At 40.3% G+C, this 21,662-nt stretch overlaps 1 long non-coding RNA gene across 1 annotated transcript in view; it reads left to right on the top strand.

The window, feature by feature from the left end:
* Positions 573-21,662, top strand: part of LOC110394527 — a 78,881-nt gene continuing 57,791 nt past the window's right edge. Inside the window, exon 1 of the long non-coding RNA XR_002435691.1 lies at positions 573-668. This is a non-coding gene — a long non-coding RNA (uncharacterized LOC110394527). The remainder of the gene's footprint in view (positions 669-21,662) is intronic.

Genomic DNA, 21,662 nt, shown 5'->3' with positions numbered 1-21,662 from the left:
CATGATACAGTGATTAACTTCGATATAGACTACAGGAGACCAGAAGTTCAAGAGCTTGGACTATTGCAGCCTTCCTATGCAATCTTTGGCAAAACTTGTAAAGATAGATCCAAAAACTACCTAAGTGTCTGCAAGTGAGATGCTGAAAAGCTTAACTTTTAGCAGAAGTTAAGTCCATAAGGGTATATTAAAATCCATTGCTCCCAATCCAGCATGTGGGAAGACCCTGGCACTTCCAAAAGGAGTTAATTCCCCCCTTCCTCCTGCCCCCAGGGAAAGACCTGCACCAGGTGGTAGGGTATGGGATGAAGCAGGGCCAGCCTTCAGCCCCACTCCTTCCTTCTTGGATGATGGGAGGTGATGTGATGTGCTTCTACCCCCCAACCTGGAGCTTTCTCCAGAGGTAGGCATTATCACTTGTTCCTTCCAAGTAAGGCTGTTATGTTCTCAGGTGGTGTGTATGGGAACTGCTGAGTCATGGCCTGAACCACTGATTGAGCACCTGAGGAAAGACCCAGTCAGTCCCGGGAGCACAGGTGAAGCCAATTCAGGCTCCACCCCCTCTTAGGCCTCATTTAAGGGCCAACTGCCACAAAGGAGGGCTCTCCAGAAAGAGAGCCCTCCTTGGTGGAAGTTTTTTTCTGTGAACCCAGCATTTTCTGATGCAGGTGAGCAATCTTCTTCCCTTCCTTTGTAGTACCTTTCTATTGTGCAAGTCCTTCCACCTGTTGGAAATATCCAAATAATTTATCAGGACAGTATCTCTGATAAGAGCAGATTTTATTTGCAATTGCAATGGTGGGCATCCTAAAAGCAGGAATGCACCTGCACCTGTGGACACAGTATAACAGCTTTTGTACCTTGTTTTCCCCCCCCCCCCGTTTCCCCATTGGCTGGGTACTGCAGGTTCACAATCTTACCAAAGCTTTACATTTGTTAATTACATTCTGATGCTTGTTAATTCATGTGTTATATTGTGCCAGTCAGTCGCCATCCTGCTGTTTCCAAGATGTCTCAGTACTCTTCTTATCGTGTTGATCTGGTGATTTTCTCCAAAGCTTCTTCCATTCTGTCCAAAGGACGCTTCCTTTGTTAAACAGAGAGCACCGAGGGGGGGATGCTAGGCCTTTGCCATTGTGTTGATCTTTCCAATTTCTTCAGTGGTGAAATTTCTTCTCCACCTGGATTTTGGCTTTTGTCCTTAATCTCCCTGTGTTTCACCTTGCCACTCAGCAATAGCACATTGGGGGCATTATGTGAGTGTTTCCCTCTTTAAGGATAACAAGGTACTGAGGTGCTTTAACCAGCAGGAGTGGTATGAGAGATTTGTGTGTTGATTGTTTTTGGAGATGCAGCTCGTCTGTGTGCATAGACACTACAGACCTCTCACACTGTCTGTTGGGCTTTTCAAACATATGTTTGAGCTTTACACTGGCTACAGATTCAAAGTTGGAGAGTTTTCAAGTGGGGAGGCTCTCACAGAAAGCACAGCTGCAGGAACCAAATAAAAGTATACCCAAATGCTGTTTCTCAGCAGCCCTCTTGTTAAAGGGACCTGCTTTACAAGGAACCATGTCTGTCCTTCTTGTCATAAGCCATCGCACTCAGCTGAGTCTGTTGTATCTTGGATGGTGCCCTTCAAACAGCCGGTGGGACTGGGGGCAGCAAGTTGGAGGCTGCCCATGCTTTGGCTACTGGCTGCTTGGGAGAGAGAGATGAGTGGTCTTCTTGTAATCACTGGAACGGAGCATTAGGCAGAATCGGCTGCTGTTGGACTCCTTGTGCCTCAGCTCCAGGTGGGTGAAGGTTAATTCAGATAGATATATTTGACACTTCAGCTTCAGGTGTCTGATGTGGGCACATATGTGCTGCTTGCAATGATGACTGCTTCAGAAGAAGGACTCATTGTTTACTGTTTTCCCAGCGTGGCTGCTCATTAAGACTTTCTACTTTCAAGTCTTCTCCTGCTGCTGAAACAACTTTTTCCTTTTCTGACGTAACCTTTCTATTCTCACATGTCACTACGCTGGACATAATATTTCATCTTTTTCTTTTGCTGTGTGATAAAGGTGTGAGTCTCTGGTGAACATAAGGATCCCTGAAGGCACTATGGAGGAAAGCGTGTAACCTTCTATTGGGCTGGGAAACTATGAGGGAAAGAACAGCAGAGGCTGTTGGTATGGGCTCAAAGAGTCTACTGCCTTCAATTGGCTCTGGAAATAAAGGGTTAATGTAATTAATTTTACTACTCATATGTCCTGTAGGGCAAATAAAACATACATTCCAATTCATTCAGGACCTGGAGTTCTTTCCAGGAGAGAAGGGATCGTGTGTATGTAGGTGGACTAAAAATTACTTCTCTGCTAACCAGGAAACATGGCAAATTCACTAAAATATCAGTAAAATAAATACAAAATGATGATTTTTCCATTACTGTTCCAGGTAGAAATGGGAGCTCTCCTATCTGTTCCACAGTGAATCAGATTCTTACACTTTCTGGGCATTGGACTCAGTTGTTTGTAAGCTCTATTTGTGTAAATTTTATGAATATTATCTGCTGTGCTATTTGATATGTACTTGCATGGTAACTGAGTCATGGCCTGAACCACTGATTGAGCACCTGGGTAAAGGACCCAGTCAGCCCTGGGAACACAGGTGAAGGCAATTCACCTGTGTGACCAGAAGGGGTGGAGCCTGGCTCCACCTCTCTTAGACCTCATTTAAGGGCTGACTGCCACTGAAGAAGAATCACTTTCTAGAGATCCCTCTCTTGTGGTATTTTTCCCTATGAGCCTAGATCTTCAGAGATGGGTGAGCACTCTTCCTTTTCCTTTGTAACACCATCATTCGCACTAATCCCTTTTGCTATTATATGTCTGTCATGGATTTATGATTTTTGGTTGTTGGTATTCCACATCATAACATTGTGTAGTGCACTGGGAGTTAAAGAGTTAATGCTCCAGTTCTGTGGATTGTGAATAGTTCCAGGTACCTGGTTCTCAGAAGAGAAGAACTACTACATTTTCCAGAGGACTGCTTGCTGTTCTGTTACTGCTTTCTGTTCAGAGGGAAAGATAAACTGTTTGCATATCACGAGACGTCCCTTTTTTGCCCTTCGCTACCCTCCTGCCCTTCCCAGCAGCATTTCACCGCCAGCATTAAAGTAAGGCCTTTTGGTTTTTGGACACTCTCTCTCTCATTTTGATTTATTAGCTTCAATTTCAATTATATTGTATTATATTGTGTTGTTTTGCTTTCTGATATCTTATTTAGTAAATTAGTTTGTTTCTCCTCAGATTGTTGCTGCTGTTTTGTTTTTAGACCCATCTCCTGACCCTTTTTTCCTTTTTCCCTTTCCTGGGACATGGGTCCGTGGGTCCCCCTGCCCTATAAGTCATGGAACCGGGCTGAACCTGCCTGTAAACCATTGACAACCTCCAGTAATGCCATTTCACTGTGTTGATCTTTCTAATTGTTACAGTACTATATTGATGGTAACATAACAGTACATCCAGAATTTAAAATATGTATTTCTTGCCCTACAGAACTTGTCAGAGTTTTGGGCGTGGTAAAAATTCTTTCTAGAAGTTAACAGTTAAGTAATTGGTGCGTTGTGGCGGCTTTTCATTACCCAACCACTGAAAATGACTCATGTAGAACCAAATATGCATGTTTGACTGTTGTTAGCTGTAATGTTAGACCTATGTGAATCTCCATCACATTTGCGTTTCTTGTCTTAAATATCATTTCCACTTTTTCCCTATGACAAGTCCTCTGCTCTCTGACTTCCTTGGCTTGGAGAAAATTTTATTACAGTTAAAGGGTCTAAAATTCTGCACATACTGGAAGGCTGAGTCATAGAATCATAGAATGGCTTGGGTTGAAAAGGACCTCAAAGATCATCGAGTCTCAACCCCCCTGCCAAGTGCAGGGTCGCCAACCACTAGACCAGGCTGCCCAGAGCCACGTCCAGTCTGGCCTTGAACGCCTCCAGGGATGGGGCATCCACAACCTCCCTGGGCAACCTGTTCCAGTGTGTCACCACCCTTTGTGTGAAAAACTTTCTCCTATTATCTAACTTAAATCTCCCCTGTCTCAGCTTAAAACCATTCCCCCTTGTCCTATCGCTATCCACCCTCACAAACAATCGATCCCCCTCCTGTTTATACGCTCCCTTCAAGTATTGGAAGGCCACAAGGAAGGAAGTCCAATTCAGGAAGGAAAGACCCAGTTACGTTTCTCTCTCTGTTTGCTCTTTCAGCTTTCCCTGGTGCTCTTTCCTTGCAGGAAGGGCTGAGTTGGCAGTGGCTCTACCCATCCTGTTCAGCTCACTCTGTATGCTGTACGCATTTGTGTTCTTCTTTGCATTTTCCCTTTCAGCTCTTCCTCTGTGGCTCAGCCTGTCAGCTGCTGCCTCAGTGATCCTGCCCCAGGGGAGATGCCAAAGAGGTGCCTTGGGATTGAGGAAGAGAGTTTTAAAAAGCTGTTGTGCAGCTCCTACAGCAACATGTATAACTCCTACTAGCATTGCATGTGACGTGCTATGTGTGGGCTATGGTAAAACTTCTGATACTGATTCCTTCAGGACAGGAAGGGGCTGAGGCTTTGAAATAAGTATCTCTGCCCCCAGCTGCTCTGTGGAGGGTTGCTAGGCTTTGCCACCAACACCAGACAATAACTAAAGCTGTCAGCTGACCCATCTTAAGGAAAAAATTAGAAGAGCTCTCCTTTAGAAAAAGTGTTCCCGTAAGCTTGAAAATCAGTGAAAAGGACTACAGTGAGATTTTTCTTTGCTTAAGTTAAGAATGAAATAAGACCATGTACATTATAAAGAACAGACTTCTATTTTGATTTCTTTTATTTTCCTTTATTTTTCCCCCCACACCCACTATAACTATTATGATGTAACCACAGCAATAGTTGTAACAAAATCTTTGTCCCTATTGTTTGAGCACTGTGGTGCCAAATTCTGAGATCTGGTTTTATGCTCTGAGAAAGAGAGTTGGATGGAATAAAATCTGAACCATCTCAAAACTGAACTCTGCTCGCATGTTATGAGGTTCAAATGTTGTGAGGCCTCTTTCTAACAGCCAAATTGTCTGTCTTGAGGCTGGATAATGTTGATGATAAAAGGTCTGATAGGTCTGTTCTTCCAAATGGGATCTACATAGTCAAGCAGACAACAGTTCATTCTGAGTGTATAATGCAATGGCATAAAGACAAATAACTTGGTGAAAGAGCCCTGAGAGTGATTGTGGAATTAACTAATTGTGGATGAATAAGAGTAGAGGTCATCAGCATTCCAGCCTCTCCTAAATTTAGGTTGACTGCTCAAGAAAGGCAGTAGCCTTCATGAAAATGTAGAATGCTCTCCAGGATGTTAGGTGTTGGAAAAAGCGGGGATCATAAAGGGACTTTACATTTTACTTTGTAGGACTGAAGGATAATTGGAATTGTATCTGACAAAAGCAAACTATAACAGATAGTCCCTGCCATGGACATACGTAGTCAGAATACAGCAGTTTAGAGGCCGAAGACACTTCTTGATAATCTGAGTACGGTGAATGCAAACTTACTCTTATATGTATGTACCCTAACCACAAATTGCTGAAATATGACTGGTTACAATTAAGTTAAACTTAGTTTGCTTGTTTATATTTTGCAAATTTGTTAAAACATTTAATAGAATACTTTTATAAACAAATGTAATTATTTAGAATTACATTTGGAAGTGCCTATTACTTTTTTCCTTTTCTGCCAGCATCCCTTCTCCCTCATATCAACCTTCCATGGACACTTTCTCCTCCCTTCTTATGCAATCATTCAAACAATTGGCTTAGTGTTGCTGCAACTGAGAGGATGGGAACTTTGTGGAACTGGGAGAAGAAGGAGTAAGATAAGAAGGGAGAAAAAAAGCTGAAATAAATGGCTGAAATAAAGAAATTCTGAAATTTGTTACCAACTGACTGAAAGCATTCTCTGTCAGTAAGTCTGCTTTGGGAGACTACTCTTTTTCTGGAAATCCCAGTTTTCTTGGGATCTTCTTGAGGTTGGATTAATGAATGTAGAAATGATGTCTTCATAGTGTAAGACAAATAATGATCCATTCCTCTCCTCAGATGCTGTTTCACAACATGAGTAAAACTCAAAGCTCAGCAGAAAGGCCAGGTAAATTAAAAGCAAAGTAAAAGATGTAGACTGTCATTCAAAGTAAATCCCTCTGTCATGTTGTTTTGGTGCTATGCCCAGATGATTTTACTTAAATTGCTAATCACTTTTATGACCAGTGCTGACATCTGTGTTGATTAAGTTGATTGGCATCAGCCAGTCTCTTGCACTGTAGTCAAAGGAGAGACATTTGCGCAAACCCAGAAGGCTGCTTAGACCAATAGCCATCTTTGGATGCCACTTCTTGCTTAATGCAGAGACTTGAATGTGGGTGCAGTATGTAACTTGAGTGGTATAAAGAAATCTCCTTACCCTCTTTCCCTCTGGAACAAGTGGCACAGGGAGCAAAAGAGAGCCTGCAGCAAATGAGCACTTTAGTGATGTGTGACTCCCCCAAAAAAATAATGAGCCCAGATCAGGATTTCATGATGTCAGGCAGGAGTCAGGCTGCCCCATGACATCTACAGAGCAGAGGAATGTGAAGTAATCTGCACCAGTTTGGGTTCAGAGTTGGCAAGATTTGTGCAAAACTGGTTTGAGAAGCACAGCACAACTTGGAGTCAAAGCCTGGTAAGAGTGGCAGTGGGAGTGAATCCATGGATACTAAAGAGCTTTGGATTAGGCTTCAGGCATGTACTGTAGATAAGGTTAGTCTTGTTTAGTCCCAATGAGAGAATAACATGCCCAGACAAAAATCATGCCTCCCATATGCTTGGGAATTGAAAGAGTTCGGTTTTGAGGTCTGACTTTTCTTGGGGAGGCAGGAAAGGGGTTGGGTTTTTTCTTCTGTGTGTGTTTTTCTTCTCAAACTTTACTACACAAAGAACAACAAGATGTTGGCAAAAAAAAAAGATCTGTCTCTTGCTGCAGTCAAGATACACAGCTGAAATTTTGATCTTAGGTGGTTAGTATCCTCATGTGAGCTAATGAGAATGTGAACTGGAAAAGAGAAAGTGGAGAGAGCAATGAGAAAGAAAAGGAGAAATAAATGCCAGTCAGATGTAAGTTACTTTTAGCCGCAAGCTTGTTGTTGATCTATTAAACAGCAATTTAAATAGCAATGTGCAACTATTCCATGGTCTGGTTTTCAACAGCCTTTTTTAAAAAAATACAAAACAACAAAGTGAGACAGTGCTGATGTGATTATGGCAATAGATTGTTATGGGCTAAAAAAAAGGAAAAAAATTACATTGCATTTTGGATGCTGTAAAACTTACAGTAAGTCTGTGGTTTCAATACCAGTAAATAGCTCTTATGTTACAGAAAAACTATTCTTTGTTTGGAGACTGAAAGCAGAAATTAAGAAATATGGTTCATGTATGAAAACATTTTTTTAGATATCTCATAAGGTCATATTACTGCAATGAAACAGCTGAATCCAAGAAAGTTCAACAAGGACCCTATTTGAGGGTATGATGAGTGGTGTGACGGAGCAAGCTAGATGACTGTATTGCACCAAAAGCAATGAAATATGAACTAGGTGATTTCAGATTCATTGCCCCATGCAGGCTACATCATGGCCATGACAGCAGGCCTTTGCTCATTATGAGGCTTGAAGGCTTGGGGCATGAAGAATGATCAATTTCTTAAATGTTACTCATTGGTGCTTAGGTCCATTAAAACTTAGCATAGTCACCTTTTCTTTTCCCCTGGCAACATGAGGCTATTTATCATGGAGACCAAGTTGTGGTCTCCTAGCAGTTCTGACCAGTTTCCCGGTTGAATAGTCCTGTTCTTTCAAATGGTAGTGTAAGTGCCCAAAGTGCTCATCTCAAAAGGTGTCCTGAAATATCTTCTGCTTGGGTACAGTGATGATAGGTGACTCTGGAAAGATCTAGCATGAGTGTTGTGGAGAAAACTGGCTTCTCACAATGGTCAGGTGTTGAGGTCATTGTGAAGAAGGTGGCAACATGTTTACTGAGCATTAGATCATTTTGAGGGCCTGCTGAATTACTGCTTGGTGACTTAGAGATTGCTCAACTCTTTGCAGGAGGGACTAGACTTGGCTTGCAACCAGATTGCCTGTGTGTAATCACCCTTACCCTTGTGCAATGCTACTGCAACTGGAAGTAACTGCCACTGTACTCCTAAAGCCACTAAGGCTTGGATGTAGCACTTGCTCAACAAGAGCTTGGGTTTGACACGCTCCCAGGCATGGTGCCAGCCATTTCCTGGGGAGGTATAGGAGGGATGTGCTGAGGACCTGATGTATGTGAGGATGCCAGAGAGTGATTCAGTTTCTGCAGGGCACAACTGAAGTTACGCTCAACTGTTGCACTATGGAAACAGGGTGTGGGATCCAGCTCCAGGTTAAGAGACAAATGAAGGCTTCTGTGTGTAGATGTGTATTTAAGTTCCTGTCATAATTAATGGAAAGCTTGTCAATACAGTCAGTAGAGCATAGTGAGAGAACTGGCTCACTCTAAGGCGGACACCTGCTGTTCTTCTGAAGAGATCTTGTGGCTTTGTTGGTTATGTTATTCATGTTGAAACACTTGATTAAAGGTGTTAACCTGTTCTGTGCATCAATTCTACTTTAGTTCACCTGAAGTGCCTTGAATTTAAAAAGAATATATCACATTCTTTAAAATAAAAAAGAAATGGAGAATAATCTTTTCCTCAGCTGTAACTGGCATAGTAAGACTGAAAGTGTGTACAGTTACACTGATGAGTTACTGAGATATTTGCTATTGGAAAGAGACCTGTGCAAAACTATGCATCTATGGTGGAGCATGCTGGAAGAACACGATATGCCCTGGCAGTGCTTGAGGAAACTTCTTGCTTGTGATGAACTGCATGACTTGTGCTTGACTGGAGTTCTGGGAGGAGCTGGATTTATGTCCTTAGAAATTAAGATCATTTCATCTTGACAGAATGATGTAGAAGATAGGTCTGCATATCCCTAGTATTTTTTCCATAGTCATGGAAAATAAACAGGGACTGATGCATTCCCTTCTAATTTTCCCATTGTTCCTTTTATCACTTTCTTTAGTGGATTTGTTTATACTCTGAAGTTATAAAAGTCTTCCCATCTGTGACATAAACAGTCAATTATCTTTACCTTGATAAGTCCTCTGGAAATGTTACAAACAGATGAAGAATGTTTGGCATCTGCAAAGAATCAGTCACTGAAGAGACTGGTTAGTCATTTCAATTGCTGTTAAGTACAGCAGAGTGTGAAAATAACAAGATTTTTTGAAGCCTTGGAAAATGCTGAAGCATTGCAAGAGATTTCTTTGCTAGATTGAATAAAAGGTATTTTTCTGTCAGGGTTTTTCAGGATTGGGTCTATAGCACTTTACTAATACTGCAAGTGAAATGTCAATTAGGCTGTTCATTATGCTTGTTTCTGAACTGTTTTAGGAACACTCAAAGAACCTACTTCAGGATTTTTCCTAGACGAGGAAATAGCTACACCTGTAGCTAGCAAAGGTGGACTCCTGTGGACTCCAGAGGGCTTCACAGAGAGGAAAAATGATGATACTTTTACTTTCATCTTTAAATGCATGGAGAGGAAAAACACAAAAACACAGTACAGATTGAGAATCAGCTAGAGAGTTGAATAAAATATTAAAAATTAAAGAAATAAGGTTCAGTAAGATCACTATGTACTGTTTCTGTCTGCTGTATCATTTGCAATTGTAAAGAGGAGCCTTGTATTAAGAAAAACTGAGATGCCAAGCAATGGCCCAGGCTAAAAGAAGAACATATGAGGTTCTTTCCTTGATGAATAAAGCAGGATGGTTCAATTGAATGTAATGTTCTTTATTATTGTTTCTTAATCTTTTTCCATGTTTCCAAGTATTTTCCTAGGGTTGTCCATTTTTGGTTAGTAATGTAAAGTGCTATGCATGTAATCATCTCTTCCTTTGCTTAGTTTGTTTTCTTGGTACATTGCAGGCCGAGACTCCTTTAGTCTATTTTCCTGTCTTTTAGTCTGAGAATTATGAGGTTAATGCTTCTCTAGTTTCGTTTCCTGCCACTTTAGGGGTGAAATCCTGGCTCCACCAATGTAAATGCTGAAGCTTGTGTTGACTAAATTAGGACTTGAATCCTTCTTAGAAGAGGAGATGGGGTAAGAGGAAGATGGAAAGATAAATATTTTCAATGAGACACTTCCAGGGAAAGTTTTTTCCTGAACGTATGAGTAATTTTAGAGCAGAGAAGATGTATAAAACAAGATTTTTTTTACCCAAACTACTCTGAATAGTTTTGAATGAGAAGAATAATGGCTAAGCTAATGGTCTAATAATGACTAAGATAGCCAACCACTTAAATGTAAGAAAATCATTACATTGCTTGTGTCAAAATATCCTGTGCACTGCCCTATGTATTTGGTTTTATCCAAATCAACTCTTGGCAAATGCATAAAATTTTGTGTTGACAGGCTTTCATTTGTATTTTTAAAACAATTTATACAATTTGGTCTTCCTTTCTAGTACACACCCTTGAGAGGCAGACACTGGCAGGTAGGAGAGTGAAAGTGTTTTCCATGGAAAAATAGCTGAGATATCAACAACCTAGAAGACATGCAGAAGAGCGGTGCTGTTTTCTCATGGGGGCCTGCATCTGTCACATCATTTTTTTTCATGGTATTGCACTGAAGAGAAGTGCAGAAAAAGTTTCACTTGGACAGGGTAGCTAGGAGAAACTTATATGAGGAATTATTATTACTTGCACATTTCTAACAGAGTATCTAGATTACTGTCTCTTCTACATTTAATCACTTTTCCCAATACTAAGGAATGCAAATTGTGTACTTGGCAATTCCCAACAATGATCTACTGATTAGTTTGACAGGACTAGAAAAAGAACAAATCTCTTGACAGCTATTATTCATCTAGTACTATTAGATTGAACAAGTCTGAACAAGAACATGTAAGATTGGCCAAATTATTCTGAAAAATGTGGTGTAAAATAAGAGAAGTAACAGCAGCCATCGTTCAAACTGTACAGCAGGTTGGCACTGTGTCACCATTGAGCAAAATTGTCCTTACTGAAGGGTCAGATTGAGGTGGAAGTCATGTTGCTGACATTACTCCACATACTTTAATTGTTTTAGTGAGGGGAAAACTAAAATCCCTGCCTGGAACAATATGGTGTTAGTTTAGACAGATTTTAGAAAATGGTTTGGATGGCACATCTAAATTGAAGTTACTGGAATTTTTATAAGTTCGGGTGTTTTCCTCATTTTAACTTGCCTTAAAATATTACTGTTTAGTATCAATTATTTAAAACTGCTCCAGTTCTTGAGGTGCTACAGATTCTGCAAACTATGATAACATTTTCCTCATTTAAAACAAAATAGGAAATTCTGGGAAGGAAGAGACAGTAATCACTTTAAACACAGAAGATGAAACTGCCCATTATCTTGAAACCAGCTCAGCTGTTGAACAAGAATTTCCCAAAAAGCTGATGTATTGTGAAGGGTTTTGTTGTTGCTTGATGCTTATCTCTCTTAGGGAGTCTCTTAAAGTTACCCTCCGTCTCCCCCTTGTTTTTAAAAGAATAGATTCTTCGGCCTTCAGTGTGTGTGTTTTTCCTTGTCTTCTCCAGTGCTTTGAATCCTCGTCGTCTTCGGTGTCCAAAACATTTGTCTTCAAGGTTTAGCACTTTGTTGCTTTTTATGCCATGAGTCCACTCCAGTTCTCTTGAAGAGAGCCAGGACCTTGTCCTCTTTTTTCTTTTTTGTCCTCATAACAGCTGAAATTCTTCTTAATGGAGCCCAAAGGACAGCTTATGTTTATATAGAGCTTTCATCAACCTATGTGATTGTTTCCCACACTAATCAATGTTATCTCTTCAAAATCTGCTTCTGAGGAGAAGGAGCTCATAGTTGGTTTTTCCTTTGCTTGTTTTTGAAGATGTGCCAGTAGGTCTTTGTTAATATTCTTGGGGCTAGTGGGTGTCTTGCTTTTTTTGGGTTGTATGGATCTTATTCTTGATCTTCATTATTTTGCTATCCATGTCATCATGGGGAAGAAATCTTGCCAATCTTCTCTGTTAATGCTCCATCTGAGGAAAAAAATAAATGCCCACATAATGCAGTCCAAATGTATGAGTTACATTAGATTTTAATATTTCCATGGCAAAAACCACCACTGTGTGTTTGTCCAAATAGTGTTTTTGTTTAATCTAGGAGTATTCCAAACAAGAAGGCATATTTGCAACCCTGAGTGTGAAGCGGGAGTGTAGCTCTGTAAAGAGCTTTTAGACATTATTCATTATTCTGGTATAAATGCAGAATAATATTTTGTCTTGCACTATACAATGAGATGTCCTAAAGATGGTATTTGAATGTTTATATTAAAGGAATACATTTATTAAAGTCCATAGGTGTTAACTCTGATTTGGCTGAGACAAGATAAGCATCACATGATTGCATTAAAACAGATCAAGAACAGATGTTTCAATTTCCAACCTGTTTGATGTACTAATCACAGTGTGTCTTTCTCTCATTGGAAAAGTCTTGTGCTAGAGTTGCATATTGCAGTGAGAATTTTAATGATAGGTAAAATTAATCTTGTATTAGAGGTAAATAGTTGAATTCAATGCTCATGGAGGTAAATATGTAGTGACTTTATGGATCAGTATGCGAGTAAAGGAGATGTGTGATTTCTATTCTTGTACTAAGCTACGAGTTCATAAGATATCAAAACATACCTGGTTGTCTCTGATTTATGCTATGGCAGTTCTACTACAATGGATCACGTTGGAATTTTGTTCTTCCCCAGCTCTTTACAGTTCTGACTCAGACTGTGAAACAGTGCTTTTCTTAGCTGATCAGCTTTGAGAATTCACGTATTTTCCAAGGCTTAGTTTTGGGATCTTTGCGTTTGCCCTGAAAGGCTGGGGAGCTAAAGATGGCTCTGTGTGCATGCATGTGTATGTACATGTATGTGCAGTTCAGTGGGTGTAAACACTGCGCAGACAGGTGTACCTCTAACTTTAATCTAGAGAACTTGAGCTACTCTAATTCTCAAAAAGAGAAGAAGAGGACATACTGCTTTGTCAAGGTGTAAACTTCTCTCATGCTCAAAATCTCACTTGTTCTGTTTGTCAGAAGTGCTCATGTTCAAAGATGTAGAAGACTAAATTCCTACTTTCCCTCCATACCACCTGCTTCTTTAAATTGTGTTTACAGAGTCCTTCATACAGCACATTGCACTTCTAAACACTGTAAGCTAGTATCGTGCAATTCATAGCTAATAACTTTGTGTTACAGATCAGTCTCGTGATTAGACACAGACTAAAGCATGGTGGGGCAATGTCATGGTCCTTTTGCATTCTCCTATTGCAGAGAGACATTTTAAGGTATAAAGAAGCCTTGGGAAACACACAAGTCAAGATCAGTGTTCTAGACTGGGAAGGACTCAAACATTCTTGTATTTCCAGTAGTACCCACTTCTAACCCATTTAATTAACTACTCCGCTCTCAATAAAGGGAGAGAAATGTACTATGAGTAAAGCTTTTATTTTTCAGTGTTCCAGTCCAAAGTTTTCCATGCATTTAAGAAATGCCAGGGGATAAAATGATGGGCATTTGATGTTAAAAATCTATGTTTTATTAAGAAGTTTGCTATGAATCAGTCATGTAGAATGCACAACATTTTTGTTCTATTATAGACTGCTATTCAGACAGCTAGTCTGTGCACTTTTAATCCTGCTGTCATTAGTGATTGGATTTCACTCTGGCAGCTTTTTGGACGGGAGCTGAAAACTTCTGACAATCTCCATGAAGGCATGAATTTGGCGAAGGGACTTTTTTGGCAATTAAAACATTTCATTCTGCAGTTTTCATCAGGGGCCAACTAGGGCAGACCTAGTTCATTTTTGTCTGATTTCTTTTTCAGAGCATTCAATGAAAAAGATCGACTATTCATATGCTTAGAAATGAAATGCCCATATATTTAATTGGAAGAAGAGCCCTTGTAAGAAATTAAAATGGATCTGGAGGCAGAAAGAGTTATAACTGGTGATAACTCTGGTAGTCCAGTGGGTGACTTAGCCACCTGCTTTGTAACAGTGATTTCCAAAACAGGAGGTGCGTTACCGGCAGTTAAGAGTAAGGTCATGAGTTTCACTGAGGAAAATCAACTTAATCTAGTGTTCACATACTTGTGTAAAATTATGTGTCAGTCTATGATATGGTTACAAGAGCCAAAGCCATTTGTTCCCAAAATATTGATGCTCTTCCTGGAGGACAGGTATTTTAGACTTGACACCTTCACTCTACCCTCTTTTGCTAGTGTTCTGAGAGCCAGAGGAGCCTCTAATGCTGTATTTTCTGCAGCGCCTGCTGCTGTGTGAGATCAAGGTCTCTGACAGGCTTGTTTAGGTGATTCAGGGACTAGGTCATTCTAATAAGAAATGCAGAATGTGGGGTAGTGTTTCCTCAGCTGTGCTGCAGACTCAGTTTGCTCTGTTCTGTGCAAGTCCCTCTTGGCCAACATTTAACACTGTGGCTGGCACAGCAGAAATTGCTCCAAAGCCTGGTTCATGCACATTTGCTCCATAGGAACAGCTGGACTCCTCTTTTGTGCTACTAATAAAAATTCTGCATGCTTAAATTGATCTTGCTCTCAGAAATGATTTAAATGCTCTGTAATAAAGTGCCATTTGAAACTCATGGGGTTTTTAAATCTGCATTTATAGAGAGAGCGTGTGTAATAATACACAGAATACCCAAAGGGAAATTTAGAGTGACATAGTTACAAGTGCTTCTAGGGTCTTTCTTGATTTATGATGTCAGTAAGACTCAGCAGTAATTCTCCACATCTTCATAGCTTTCCATTTTTTTATTTACTTTGTCATATATGAGTTTTCTTACAAATAAAAATTAACAAGAGTTGGCTATGGTGTAGAGGTTTGAACTTTAAAATTATAATAAAAAATAATAAATGCTTCATGTAAAGATTAACATTCTGTCTCAGTACTTAAGGTTGTTTCTCACCCTTTAGAAAGGAAGGATGAAGAAATGGAGTTCTGAAGTGGGACCATCCCTTTCAGTTGAGGTATTACTTCCTTCTGGCTTCATCCCTTGCTATTCTTCTTGTCATATTTATACATGCAGTCCATACTCTGCTGCAAACTCCTTAATGTGCCATTCAGCAGTTCTATTTGAGGACAACCATCTGGCTGAAAAATTGATGCAGGCATTGCACATGAGTCCTGAGAGGAGTACAGCATGAGTACAATTATGGGGGAGATGCCCCAGACAGTGAAACTCCTCTGTTACAGGTTGGTAGTGTTGGTCGTCTCATGTAGAACAACAGTGGAAAGCATTTTTCAAGGTGGGTGCTCAGGGTCGCTTTAGAATGGAATCTCCTCTGGAGGGGAGATGTGTACCTACTGACAGAGAGCTTCAGGCACACAACATCAGTCTGCAAAGCTGTATTCTGCCATACCATTGTAAACGTAGCCTACTGTGTGGAAGTACATTTACTTAGACTAAGCTCAGCTTCTTTTTCAATCCGATTTCAAAACAAGTTAGAGAAGACTTCAGTCTAGGGTTAATGGAGTAGAATAGCAAAAAGGATACATAACTATTTGTTCAGCTGAAACTGTTATTGCGTAGTTATACCTAGTCATTACATCTTGGAGCGCAAGAGCCATCTTTAATCGTGTGAGAAGTCTGTGGCCAAGAATGAGAAGACCAAAATGTAAAAAGTACTTTTTTATCCACAACTGATGCTGTCATGTTTCTCTTCATTCCCCTACATGTCTCCCTTCTGTTTAAAAGCCTTCTTTGTAGGCAGTTCAAACACAGGTATTATCATTAGTGGAATGTTTCCTTATCACCCCTAGTACTGACTTCACTGTTTATTCCTTTTGCTCCATTTTTATGACTCAACTTAATAAAAAAAAAAATGCAATAGGTGAAACAGCCATATTTAAAGTGGTACAGGTTATTTTGGAGCTTATCTTACAGTTTTGAATATAAATATTCCTGCATTCAAGTTTTCTTTTATAATAATTTGGTAGGGACTTTACCAATTCTTCTCCTGACCTTTATTAAATAAAGCATGGGTAAAGATCAGGTAAGAGCAGCAGTGTAATCCCAAGAGATGCACTGCTCACTCTGTTCAGATACAGTATTGGAGACAATGACAATACAAATAATTTGAGATTTGGATGGTTTGGTGTGCTGACCAACTGGAGAAAAAGAAATAAATGATTTTGGACCACCTTGAAAATGAATTTACATTTCTGGAATTGTTGGCAAAACAAAGTAAAAAATTTGAATTATTATCTACGTCCGAAGCAGTGGGCTGTGATTAGTCATCAGGGAAGCAAGATGGACAGTGTTAGTATCAACTCTTTGTCTTATGCAGAGTAGAGATTCTGCCTTGAGAAATGTTACAGGGAATTCTAGAGTGGGTTTTGTGTCTTGCCTTGCTGAAGCTCTGCTAGATTATATGAGGGTTTGAATGACTGAATGGCAAAAAGAGAGAATGAGAAGACATATACTCTGGTGATGACTCACATTGGACTAAGGGGTAGGTACTGTTTTCATCCAAATTCTAGTGTTTACTATAGTAGGATCTATTTAACTATATCTACCTAGAAATAGTGTGTAGCCTGCCCTGGTTTTGCGGCCTGCAGTAGGGTGCTCTTGGAATCCAGTTAAGTTAGTTAAAATATTTGAAAACTAGTAAAATAACATGCTAGCACTTCCAAAACCAGTTATTTTCTTCCTTATTTTTATTCATCTTCCAAAAACAACTAAGATTAAGTGGCTTTTAGTAAGTAGATTTTGAATGTAAACTTCTTTATTATTTCTCTTTTTCCTCGTTCCTTCCTCTGTCCCATACTCTAGCCATCTTGGGAACACTAAATATTTACTATCTTACTACGCAATTTAAGCAATTTAAGCAATGCGAAGTGAAGAAAGCTCCTTGCTGCTTCCTACTGGCAGAGCTGTGAGATGGGGGAAGTAATGCCGTGATTTCATTCACATGACAAGCTCTACCCTTGTTCTCAACATGTTCAAACTTACTAGAGTTGAATGTTACAGAACTTAGCCCCTTAAATCTCTCTACTCCCCCCAGCCTTTCTTTTTCCCTCTTTCTCTCTGCTCACCATGCCAACCATTGGCCACTGAAGATGCGATACTTCAAAGAAAATTGTTTTTCATTCGAAGTGCTGCAAAGGTTTCTACAGGAGTATTCACTATATTTCTATTACCACATCTCAAGCAGTAACGTGGGTAGGATTAATATGAATTGTAACTGAGAGGGCAATGTTAGGGCAGTACTGGGGGAATTGCTCCTATCTTGGTTGAAGTAGCTGCTGCAGACAAGAACAAGGAGGTAAGTAACAGATGCTTTAAACTTGGTGGAAGACAGACTTTCTCAGGTGCTTTGGATGTTGTACGTCATTCAGGCGTACAACTCTCTCCTGAGACTGCTTAAAGTTATTATTTGCTGCCCAAAAATCCTCTAGAAACTATTACCTTATATGAAATGCAAAGCCACTAAATTCTTTCCTAATGACAGTCATTCAAAATGGGTAGTTTACCCATTATACCTAGCTTTATGCCAGGGAGTTTTTATGGTGAAACAAGACTTAAGCAGTACCTCTCTTAAGTATACATTTCAATCAGTGTAGCAAAAACTGCCTCGCACTAGTGGGAGGGAGAATTAGACAGGAGAACGGTAATGATTTTCTTCTCTCCCTTTGCCTAAAGGTATCAGTAGTGACCATCCTGTGCTGAAGTAGAAGTAGTCTGAAAATGGGGCACACTGACTTTACAAAGAGAGGCATTTGTAACCAAGTTCTTTGTGTTATGGCTAGCTTCACCAAACGTGAATTTAACAGATGAGAAAAACGTGAATGATTGCACAGAGACTTTATTTGTGTTAAATATTTGGGCCGTGACTGCTTTAAATTAATGTTAGCATGTTTGAAAAGTGTTTCTTGTCTGTTCGTTATTTTCTCACTTGTTTCTTCCTTACACTCCTGTTTAAATGTGTCCACACACATGACTGGAAGTGTTTAGTTACTCAGCCAGGAATCAGAAACAATATTATGGGACCTAAGTGATGAATTACACAGCAGAAATGGTGCATGGAGAAAGTAGTTCCCTTGTGAACAACTTACAAGCAAGAAATTGTTGACTCACACTACTTAAATGCTTACAAGTAATTAATCCAGTCACAAACATCTGGATTAATTTTTTATGTTGATGTGAATTTTACAACTATTTAAGGCACTGTCTCTTTATAGAATATTTCAGATTTATAAGGCTTTCCTCAGTATCCCACAGCTAATGGGAAATGTAGATGTTAAACTTCCATAAGGCTGGCACTGAGGTGTTTTCTCTTGTACATGAAATGTTCTTAACCTGGGACCAGAGCAGGTGTCAGCTTATTTCCTTTCTATGAGCCCACATGGAAGAGCATCCATTTCCTTGGAGCTCATGTCAGCATAGGAACCAACTTCTGATTAATTTAGTTTGCTATATACACATGCTCCCTCTCTCCAAAGTGTGACAGGGTCCAGAAAGCCATTCTGCCAGGCCATCCAAGATTTTGTCAGATGCATCTGACTGGTTAATTTGCATAAAGTGAAAGCTGAGGTGCTTTCAAAGCCAAACATAACACACACTGGCTAACAAGAGTACCTATAACACATGGTTTTAACAGTTCTAAGTTTATTGGTGAACTTTTACTGAACAGCCTCTGGCACTTAGGTTTGTTTTCCATTGGCGAGGGAGTGTAAAAGTAGCTGCCAGGCACAACTTTCACAAACCTGCATATTTTCAGGATGTTTAGCAAATAATCTCTGCATCTGGCCCGGTCGGTCTTGGGCAGCTTTGAAGCCTGAGCCTGAAAAAGGCACAAGATTGGAGAGGTGAAGGATACAAAAGTAGAGTACACCCCCGCATGTCTCAGAAGACATGGAAGTTGGGTATGATTCCTGTGTGTAAAGCTTGACACAGTCCCTCTCCCTGCATTTCAAGCAGTTTCTCTTAGTACTTCAAACACGAAGAAATGGTTTATGACAGAGTTAAATTGTTTAGCCTCTCTCACTGGCAAGGAGAAGCAGTGGTAAGCTATCAGCCAGCCCAGAGTCACACATGGCCTCTGATGGTCTCATGCATTTTCATGACATTTAGTCAGAACACCTCTACAGTTTTCAGAAGGTCCTGAAATGCCTATCAGTTCCTATAAAACAAGGACTTGAGCTGGAAATTTATCTGGTCAGCGTTTTGTCAGTATTTATCTCTGTCTGGAATTGGAGGACCATGCTTAGCAAGACTTCTGAATCCACACTGAAGAACAGAATAAAAGACCTTATTCTCAAAAGCTGTGCTCATATATTTAATTTTCAGAGTCGGCTGATGAAATGCCAAGTTCCAAGTATTTGAATGAGTACTGAAATGTGCATGTAAGGCTTCACCCTCCCTCTCCTAAGAATGCCCACTTAGCCACAGTACTGCTTACCACAATTCTGTAAGATCTCCATGGGAGCCACTGGGGAAAGACTGACTCAGGGCAGCAAAGGCATTAACTTATTTTGGTATCCTCAATTGCTCCTGAGGTTGACATCTGCCTTTATTATCTGTACTATGATCTGTTGAATTGCAAGGAGTAGCTTGTCAGGACAACCATAACACAGCTTAGTCGGTAGTGTCTTGGTGGGATTAGTTCCTGTGGAAATAAATGGCCTCAGGCTCTCTGCTGTTTGTGAGCAGCTCTTGCAGCGCAATCAGCCTGAGGAGCCTCACCTGGTTCATCCTGTACTTGTGGAAAAAATTCAAGGGTCATGGCCAAGTCAGGGAGCACCACTGTTCTCCTCACACATGCCCTTCAGAAGAGCGCAGATAACCCAGTCATTTGTCCTCTGGAAAGGATAGGTCACAACGGTAAAACCCACTGTGTCTTCTGGTCATAATAATGAATCATTCTGTTCTTTCCCTCCCATCTTTTTCTTATATCTAATGACTTTGAAAGATACGTTTTTAAATTGTTATTCCTACTTTTTCTCATGGAGTACATTTCCCAAATCTCCACCAGTTAGAAGTCTGGAGTAAGACACGTTACTTCCTTGAGGGTTATCTCCCATTCACAGCACATTGATTTGCTTTGGTGTTTCAGACATCTGAGATGGGAATGCTCAGTTATTGCTGTTAAGAGCTGAAGGAAACAGTAAGCTCTTTATTTCCATCTCTGAGTGCTGCAAGGGCCAGTGTTCTGAAGAAGCAGTGTGCACGACTGCAACAGCAGCTAGTGAGGGCAATATACCTCACCAGCCAGACTACAGGGCAGAGATAGCATCTTTTATTTGGCCAGACATTTTTATTTTATGAGCTTAAAATAAGGTGTTACCTGTTCCTGCTAGCTTTGTCTCACCTCACCTTTGATCCTTAGACTTCATAAAAAGTTACTAAAACCTCATTTCTTTCTTCCTCCCATCACAGTCTTCAAAAGCATGAAGAGTGATAAGGAACAGGAGGAATTACTGCCAGCTAGACATATTGGCAGTATGTCCAAGCTTTTCCATGCCAGCTGCATCATTCATTCTCTTCTGCAGCAGCCTTTCCTTTTCCATTGAGAAGTCAATTTAAAATACTTTGCAGATGATAAAATGTGGAGAAATTATGCAACAGGGGCCGTTTCTTACTGGACAGTAGAATTAGAGGCTACCAAGTTCACTTACAGGTCTAAAGAAACATCAATATATATTATCTCCGCCAAATTATGTACCGGTCTTCCACTAAATGCAGCCCAGTGATTGCTGGTAGGGTAATTGCACGCAGCAAAGAATACACCGGCACAGAAGGACAGATTCTGCTTGTCATTGTAATATAATTTATTGGCTCACGAGATTCAGAATTACTCTATTTCTCTTCCTCAAGACAGATAGCTATGAAAAGGAGGATGGCCTTGTGGTTAAGGATTTGGATGCTGAAGATACAGTCTCAGTTTCCAGCCCTCTCTCAAGCTTCCTGTGTGGCCTCAAGCAAACCACTAATGCTTTTGTGCTTTTCTTCCCTGTCAGTAAGATGATGATTTCACTAGCAGGAAAGACCTGAAGTGGACTGAACCCAATTCTTTTTTCTTTTTTTTTTCCTTCTCAAATCTGTAGTGTCCTTACAGCTTGATACTCTTTGGTTTTATACTAACAGTTCTCTGACAAAGGCGCCTAATCGAATTACAGAAGAACAATGGCACTTCATTTAGCATATCTTTATTGAGTTCCTAACGAAAGCAGACAATCCAAACATCCTCTGAATTATACAGTTAGTACAATGTGCTGAACGTCTTGCTTGCTTTCTGGAGGTGTGCACCTCTCTTGCCTTGCTGATTAGGATGGCAGCACTGCAGTCTCGATGGGAGGAGGAAGACAAGCAACTGGCTTGTGGTTGTGGCAGATCTGACAGGGATGGAGGCAGGCCCCCTCTCCCAGCCCTTCTGTAGGCTTTAAAATGTTTCAAGGGAACTTGTTGCGCTCAGCAGATTTTTCTGTGATGCTTTGCAACCAGTTCT

Source organism: Numida meleagris, chromosome 2 (assembly GCF_002078875.1).
Source record: "Numida meleagris isolate 19003 breed g44 Domestic line chromosome 2, NumMel1.0, whole genome shotgun sequence".
In the NCBI taxonomy this organism is placed as follows: Eukaryota; Metazoa; Chordata; class Aves; order Galliformes; family Numididae; genus Numida; species Numida meleagris.
The sequence above is the reverse complement of the archived record's forward strand: the minus strand, read 5'-3'. Positions and strand labels throughout refer to the sequence as shown.